General features: G+C 33.9%; 1 long non-coding RNA gene across 4 annotated transcripts; it reads right to left on the bottom strand.

Annotated features, from left to right (window-relative positions):
* Window positions 1–430: 430 nt before the first annotated feature.
* Window positions 431–6,848, bottom strand: LOC147409990 (uncharacterized). Of its 4 annotated transcripts, none has more exons than XR_015175553.1 (4): window positions 6,105–6,848; window positions 5,053–6,025; window positions 3,390–4,125; window positions 431–2,332 (listed from the first exon to the last, which is right to left on the bottom strand). It is a non-coding gene; the product is annotated as an uncharacterized LOC147409990 (long non-coding RNA). The 4 variants fall into 4 exon arrangements; XR_015175555.1 differs by having other exon boundaries at window positions 431–996; XR_015175554.1 differs by having other exon boundaries at window positions 431–4,125; window positions 5,053–5,410; window positions 5,884–6,025; window positions 6,105–6,845.
* Between the last annotated feature and the right edge of the window lie 1,082 nt (window positions 6,849–7,930).

Genomic DNA, 7,930 nt, shown 5'->3' with positions numbered 1-7,930 from the left:
CAAACCAGGCTTAAGAAATAAAACCTTAGGTCAAGCCCGATTCACCGACAACCTGTCCAACTATATTTGGGCCATTTGCAGGCAGGGCCGGGCCAAACCCATTTTTAACTATTTTTATCGTATCAAAAGCATACCAAATAACAATAAATTGTTTAAAATAATATTTTGTTTTTAGATTTGACAAAATTAATTGCATTCTATACAATAATATTTCATGGACGTCATTATTAATTTATACAAAAATTATTATTTAATATATTTTAATATAGTATAGCGGGTCAGGCCCAAATTCAAAACCCAAACCAGGCCCTATAATAAAATAGGCTTAGCCCGAAAACTAAATGAACTAAAGTACTGAAGCCAAACCCGGTCCATGGTGAGCCGGACCAAAATCCGGCCCATTGATAACATTAGTTTTTATAGACAAAGATTTCAAAAGAATAAAGCTTCCATAGATATATTTATTCAACGATATAGTTTAGACTAAAAGAGACAAAAGGGATCAACAATACAAGCTCACAATGTAATATTTTATCACATCTCAACTTTCAACACAGCAGCATTAGCTTATTATTGATTACGGGCTCGTGGAGAATAATAAAGAATACTAAGAGGACTTTGGGGCAGTGACGAAGATTATAGAGGCAGTGGTGGCTGTTGGTAGTAATGGCAGAACAAAAGGTTATGGCAGCGACTGAACATCTCAGCCATTGGCGGGGATTTCGCCCGCATCCGATCCCCAATTCTTGTTCACCCCGGATGATCGTGTTGGGTGAATTGTGACCTCGTACGATAGTGTCGGGCAATATACCTCCCTTGCCCATTGAATCAGTATCTTCATTGACACCTTTGTAAATGATCCTAGCAAACTTTCTAAATTATAGAACACCCAATAATTTTTTACTCATTAGTAGGACAAAGACTGTCCAAGATTTTATTTTCAGTTTTACTCTTTAGCCTCTATGAATGCTCCTTAAGCAATAATTCCTTCCATGCCTAAAGAGAACAGAAAGATCCAAGATAATAAAATATGGTAGAAAAAAAGCTCTGACACGAACATTTGGTTTAATAAAATTATCTAAAGAATACAATGTAAGATTTATAGTGTCAATTACATACATAAACAATAATTTGAAGTCCTCATTACATATAATAATTTTCCATTTAGATATTATTGTAACAAGTCCAAGCAAGCAATAATTTGAATCAGAAAATCACTTCTCGGGTCCAAAAAACACTCCCTAAAAATCTCATATTTTTCAAACAACATGGCACTATATTTTCTAAGTGGGCCCATAGATCCATGGTAATTTGGTCCTTCTCTTGGTGAGCCTAAGAACTACATATCCTAATTGGTGATTTCTACCTCCCCAAGATCCTTAACATGTCCCATGGTCAGAAATGCTTTTTTACAATCAGTGTATTGTCATAACGTGATCTATTATCCTATTTCAGTATTTTGTACTATTTTGTTAGCTAACGTATGCTTTCCACTTGATCTAGACAAAAAAAACTGATATTCTAGATCTAGAACACAAAATACCAATGTAATTAACCTGTTCCAATTGCTTTATACATTCGGCGGATTTAGGGTCATCAGGAATTAGATTGTTTTCTTTAATTGCACATAGAGATCCAGTTTCCCTATTAGAAAAAAATCATATGAGTGTCATTGTAGCAGAAAAACTACAGAGTACTTGTATACCGGTTGGTGGCAACATAAACACTTCCAAATGTACTACATCTAATAAGCTTACCCTTTTTCCATTGGTTTGTCATTGGTGATACCTCTGGTTTAACTATAGTTTGATTAACAAAATTTGGCTGTGATGCAATGGAGATGCAGCTACTTGAACATTAGGATTTCAAGCCAAGACTATGAATTGGAGAGAGTTCAGAGCAAGAAAAAGTTTTTTCTTGTGAAGCTTGGGATGAGAAGCCTATAAGCATGTCTACAACTGGGATTTCTGGGGGTAAACAAACCTCAAGTTCTTGACAAACCAAAAAAGGAGAAGGAAAAGAATCCCTTGTACTCCATCTTTGGGGGCACCATGCTGGACTTGGGAAACTACTAGCTGAAGCACTTATCTCAAGAGCATAAGTTGGGGGACATAAGTTGGTTCTACCATTGGTTAAGCATTCTTGATTCATGAATTCCAGCCCAATTACAACAATTTTTTGAGTAAGGTTACTCCACATGTCAGCTTCCTCAAGTTCTGATGGTTGTATAACTAAGCAGGTATACTCATTTTCTGCTTGGGTAGAATTCTTTAGTCCAACAAAGTTAGACCAAGCTTTCTCAACCAAGTCATGGTTTTATTTTCTTCTTTACCTAGATGGAATACAATAAACAGAATTAGAAACAACAATATTATTGAGAATCCAACCAAATTAGTGCAACTAAATGTAAGGAATAAGAATGAGAATAAAACTTCTTAAGGTATATATGCAATTTAACGTGTTCAAAGTGTTTCAATTACAAATCCTAGAAATTCCGTCATGTTGTTTTGTCATTTGTATTTCAACATCCATGGAATGCTTGATAGACACATTGTTGACAATTTAATATCGAAATCTTATTATATCTACCTGGTTAACAGATTATGAAAATAGAAACCATCTTATAGAAAGAATTTGTAATCCTTTTGAATAGTTAGGACATAAAAAAAAAGTAGCACACATACAAATTTCTCGATAAATCTAGACTTGCTGGATGCTCTAGCACAACATGCCATTGAGAATAAAAGTGAAAAAGAAAGAAGAAAGAATAAAATAATAAATAAGTTGTTGGATGTTAATAAAGTAGTTGCACAAGCTATAAACTAGGTTTCTTATACTTACATGCTATCGGTTTGAAATTAGACCCTGCTTGGTACGCCCACAAAATGCTCTAAATTTAGAATTTTACGCTGTAATGTTTTGCACCATTCGTTAAGAGAAATCATAAGGCATGGAAAACTTTAAGTGTGTAGTCAGAGGAGGGAAACCAAGCACCTAGCAAAATTTTGTTACACTGATTTGTGCCAATGTACAGTGTAATAATCAAGGCCTTAGTTTATTGAACCCAATTTGGTCTAATGAGGATTTATTTTGGTATTCCAAAAAAAAAAAAAAATTCAATTTAAAATTTCAGTTGAATAAAGACTCAAAGAGCACAAGCGTTTCTTAAAACAAACACACTAGACTAATTAGGAAATAGAAACAAACACACCAGAGATACTTTACTAACTAGAGCCCAATAGTTATGAGATATTTATGAGATGCTACTAGTGCATGCTAGAAATGTTTTAGGTAGATAAAGAAGCATTATAGTATAAATTTTTTTGCATTATGAGATATCATACAAATCACTGAAGAATGAACCAAGTAAACAGATTCAAAATTCTCACCAAAGCAGTTGTAGCAGAATAATATTGTCTCTTCAGCACTCAATGAAGTTCGGTAACCTATGACAAATGTGAGCAGCAAATTTTAAATATTAGAATGAAGGCGTTACATTTAACTACTATTATATGAAAAAGACATGCCCCCACGCATCCCAAAATTTTTTAACTGATAGTGCATAATTAGCTTCAAAAGCCTACCTCCATCAACTCGAAACAAATTGACAACACCCACAGAAGAGACTGAATATGAATAAGTATAGCCTTACCCCACCATCCAAAGATATGAGATAGAAAAAATTCGTCAAATAATGTCTCGTAAAAAAATTATAAGCATACCAATAACTGGTAGAGCCTTTATATGTGGTCATGTAAGTGATAATTATGTGGTCATGTATGTGGTCATTTCCCCTTTGAGAACAAAAGGCACACTTGATTTGAAGTCTTCATGCCATTTAAACAATGCTTTGTGAGACTGACACTTAAACTGTCCCCACAAACTATCATCGAATGAATATAAGTAAATTATAAGCACAGGAATGAACATACAAAAGAAGCCAGATCATCTGCCTTTATCAAAAAATTAAGGATCACATAATAAAAATCAATGAGTAGATTACAAAGAAAACTCTGTTTTAGCTTGTGCAAAATATAAGCATACACCTACCAAGGAAAACATACACCTACCAAGGTGGACATCCTAGTCCTTGGTGAGAAAGATGTTGGAAGTGGAGCACCAAACCTCCATCCTTGTACGCTTGCTCTTTGAAAAAATTAACACAGTAAGGCAATGTCTGATTCGGGGGGTGGGAACACGAACTCTTGGGATCTGGGATTTAGGAGGAATTTCAATGATTGGGAATTGACGGAGGTTACATCTCTTCTAGATCTTCTTAATTCTATCCAACTCAGAGAAAACGAGCAGGACAGAAGGGAATGGTTCAAGGCTAAGGATAAGCAATTTTCTGTCAAGTCTTTTTATTATTGTCAGCTGCCGTCGGGTGAGGCTTCTTTCTCTCCTTCTGTTATTTGGTCTGCTCTTGTTCCATCTAAGGTTTCCTTCTTTCTTTGGCTTGCGTCTTTGGGTAGAATCCTCACCTTGGATAACTTGATCTATCGGGGGTGGATTACTCCAAATTTTTGCTTTCTCTGTTCTCAAGATGGGGAGTCTGTCAACCATATTCTTATTCATTGTCCTTTTTCTCGGATTATTTGGATGTTTTTCTTATCTCGTTTTCAAGTGGATTGGGTCTTTCCGTCTTCTCTCTTTGAACTTCTAGCGGGTTGGAGTTTTAATATCTTCTTTTCTAGGAAGAGGCATCTCTGGACTATCCTACCTTCCGCCATTGCTTGGGGTCTTTGGAGAGAACGCAACAACAGGGTATTCCATAGCAAGGAGAACTTGCCTTACTCAGTGATTTTAGAGATTTTGGGTCTTCTATTCTTCTGGTCAAAGTTGAGTAAGGACTTTGAGGGAGTGGGGTTTCAAGATTTTATTTTTAATTGGGACACCATTTGTAACTAGTAGATTCCTATTGGGAGTGTATTTTTGTTCTCTTTTTCCTGTTTTATTTGTTGTCTTTGTTTTTGTTGTAAGGGGGCTACCTCAGCCTCCCCTTTTTTTCTTCTCTAATATAAATATAATTTATATTTATCAAAAAAAAAAAACCTCTATATTAAAATGTGTTTCACCAATATTTACAATCTTAGGTCTCGATGTAGAAAAAAATAGACTTAGTTACAACTCAAATTGAAGAATTAAAACAAGTCAGCCAATCACCATACCTCTTCTGAAAATTATGATTTTTGTTACATTCAATAATAAAAATATTCAAATGGTTGAATGGGACTCACATGTTTCCACCTTCGCAGTATACGGTTACAATGCAAACATAGCAACCCTAAATATTTAATTTTACAATCTCTAATTCAGGAATGAATGATAGATATGAAAGAAAATCTATACTTTTGACGAATGATGACTTTAAGCAACATTCTTACCTTCTCCACTCATGTTTCTTTGAATTCTACAATGTAAGGGTTTTGAATTCAAGCAATCAGAGCCATTTACAGTCAAAATTTCCAAAATGTGAAAAAAAAGGAACATAAGTACTACTAATGAGTAAAAAATTATAGGGTGTTCTAGAATTTCGAACCAAGTGAACCATTGGTTTTCTGATCAATTTAAAAATTCAAAAAAATATAAATGTACTTTTTTAGAGGGATTTTTTGTCCATGGTAACAACTAACAAACCTTCTTTGCTAACCCTTTAACAATCAAATCTTAATAATATATAATAGTCTTTTTTATGAAAATAAAATTTAGTTTAGTGAAAAAATCCACATTTTTTAGAGCTCTTTAACAAATGTAAATTGGTCCGACCAAATTGAACTAAGGTCCGACCATGGTTTGACAAATTTTTATCTAATCATCGGTTTGATTTTTAAAATATTGGTGTAAAACTATCGAGAATTTAGGATTTCTATATTTTGTTTTTACCTCAAGAGGAATGCCAATTTCCTCTCCAAGATTGCGCATTTTTGCGAGACCCATCTGATAATTAGGACCACCTCTCATCTGATAATTAAAACCACTTGCCTTGTAAATTATAGTCAAAACTTCCAACTTTTTGGCTGATCTCCTTCATCAAAATATCCAAAATGTGAGAAAAAAAGGCAAATTTCCAAAATCAAAAATCAAAATCTAGGTATTTTAGGTACCTCTTGATGAGTTGATCTCTTACATTGATCAGTCTACCGTGCAAGCTGGATCTTCTAAAAACACACCTGAGATTCGCTAGTGATTCTATAAGTGAAACCTGAACTACAAATTTCGACAGAACAGATAGAAGAAAAATGCAAAAAAAGGCTTATGTCCTCTTCACCAATATGTGATTTACAAGAATCGTAGATCGAAAGCTCCATGATCTCGAACTTCTTTTTGACTAGAACTTTATCAATTGATGTTGAAATCGAAATCAAGATGAAGAATGAGAGAAATCGAGATGAAGAAGAGAGAAACTAAGATGAAAAACAAGGGTTTCAACGAGAAACGTCAAGAGTGAGATTTAGGTCTGTGATCGAAATCGAGAAGATCGAAGATGGGAGAAAAGAGGTTTTGTGAAGATGGTATAAATGAGCTTTAGGGTTTTGTGAGGATGGTGTTGTGATCGAAGATGAAGAAGATGAGAGGTGAAGATTCTGGAGCTTTAGGTTTGTTCCCTTTCTTGTTCCTATTTGAATTTGTGTTTCTCCCGACCTGTTCTCTGATGCTAAACTCAATTTGAAACGGTTCTGCATACTACAAATGGTTTAAAACCTCAACCGTGTTTATTTAGGAAGGGTTTACGGCCATTTTAAAGTCTTGTTACAAATTTGCAATTTTCTTGTGTGGATGGACACGCAGCCATAGATGATTTTCACATGTATCGAGTGAAAATCATCTATACTCAATACATACACCATGTCAACAATGTGAGAATTGATGTCAATTGTAATGTGATTTCAGCATTTTATTATTTAATAGACAAAATATCAAGAGGGATGAGTCTAGATTTTTGAATCCATGTTACCACCTGATGTAACCCCTCTTATTCATGTCTCTCCATTGGGACAAGGACCTGGGTGGAAAGACTTTTTTCTAAATAGTCTCTAAGCTTTGGGTGATTTTTCAATAGTCTAATTAATAAATTTTTCGTTTCTTAATACTCCCTTGACCTCATCTCGTGTTTATAATGTCTTTGAAATACCCTTTTTTCATTCATGATCTTCTTCACATAATTAGACTTTCCAATAGCAATTGTGATCATTTATGACGGTCTTTGATCACGATTGACGAATGAAGAATGATATTTCTTAATTTTGAACATTTAGATTATTTTTTTATTTTGATGATTTATAATAAAGTAAAATGAAGAACGAAATTGTGATTCTAAATTTTTTATGATTATATTGTAATTTTTTTTTGCAACTATGCATGTGTCAATATGACCTCGAAGAGAATCAAGACAAGTTTTAAAGAAACAAATCCATAAAAGAAAATAGAGAAACTGATATGGATGTATCAATCTAAATGCTCAAAATCTTACCAGCTTTTATCTACTAAATTTAGTCACTACCATTCTCAAGGAAAATAACTAGACTAATTGATTCTAAGTTAGAAGATTACTTATTCAATCATGTTAAGAATTTTTCAAGCGTAAATGAATCTTGTTCATGACATATACAACCAAAAATCATTGAAAACCACAAAAATAAAAAGTAAAACTTTTTTTTTTCAAAAATACAAAATTAAAACATAACCTAAACCCACACTTAAAACTTACATTGTCCCCAATGTAAGGTGAAATGCAAAGAAAAAGTAAAAATTACCAAAATATAAATGTGAAAATAAAGAAGAACGAACTCCCCTTAGGTTGCCTCCCAAGCAGTGGCTTTGTTTATTGACGTTGGCTCAACTCAATGCTTTCTTCTTTAATCAATATAAATCGGATCCTCAAGGTCCAATTTTGCCACATTCTTTACTTGGAAACCTTCATAAAAAGGCT

The sequence above is a fragment of the Akebia trifoliata genome, chromosome 2, assembly GCF_017979445.1.
Source record: "Akebia trifoliata isolate Shusen 1 chromosome 2, ASM1797944v1, whole genome shotgun sequence".
In the NCBI taxonomy this organism is placed as follows: Eukaryota; Viridiplantae; Streptophyta; class Magnoliopsida; order Ranunculales; family Lardizabalaceae; genus Akebia; species Akebia trifoliata.
The sequence above is the reverse complement of the archived record's forward strand: the minus strand, read 5'-3'. Positions and strand labels throughout refer to the sequence as shown.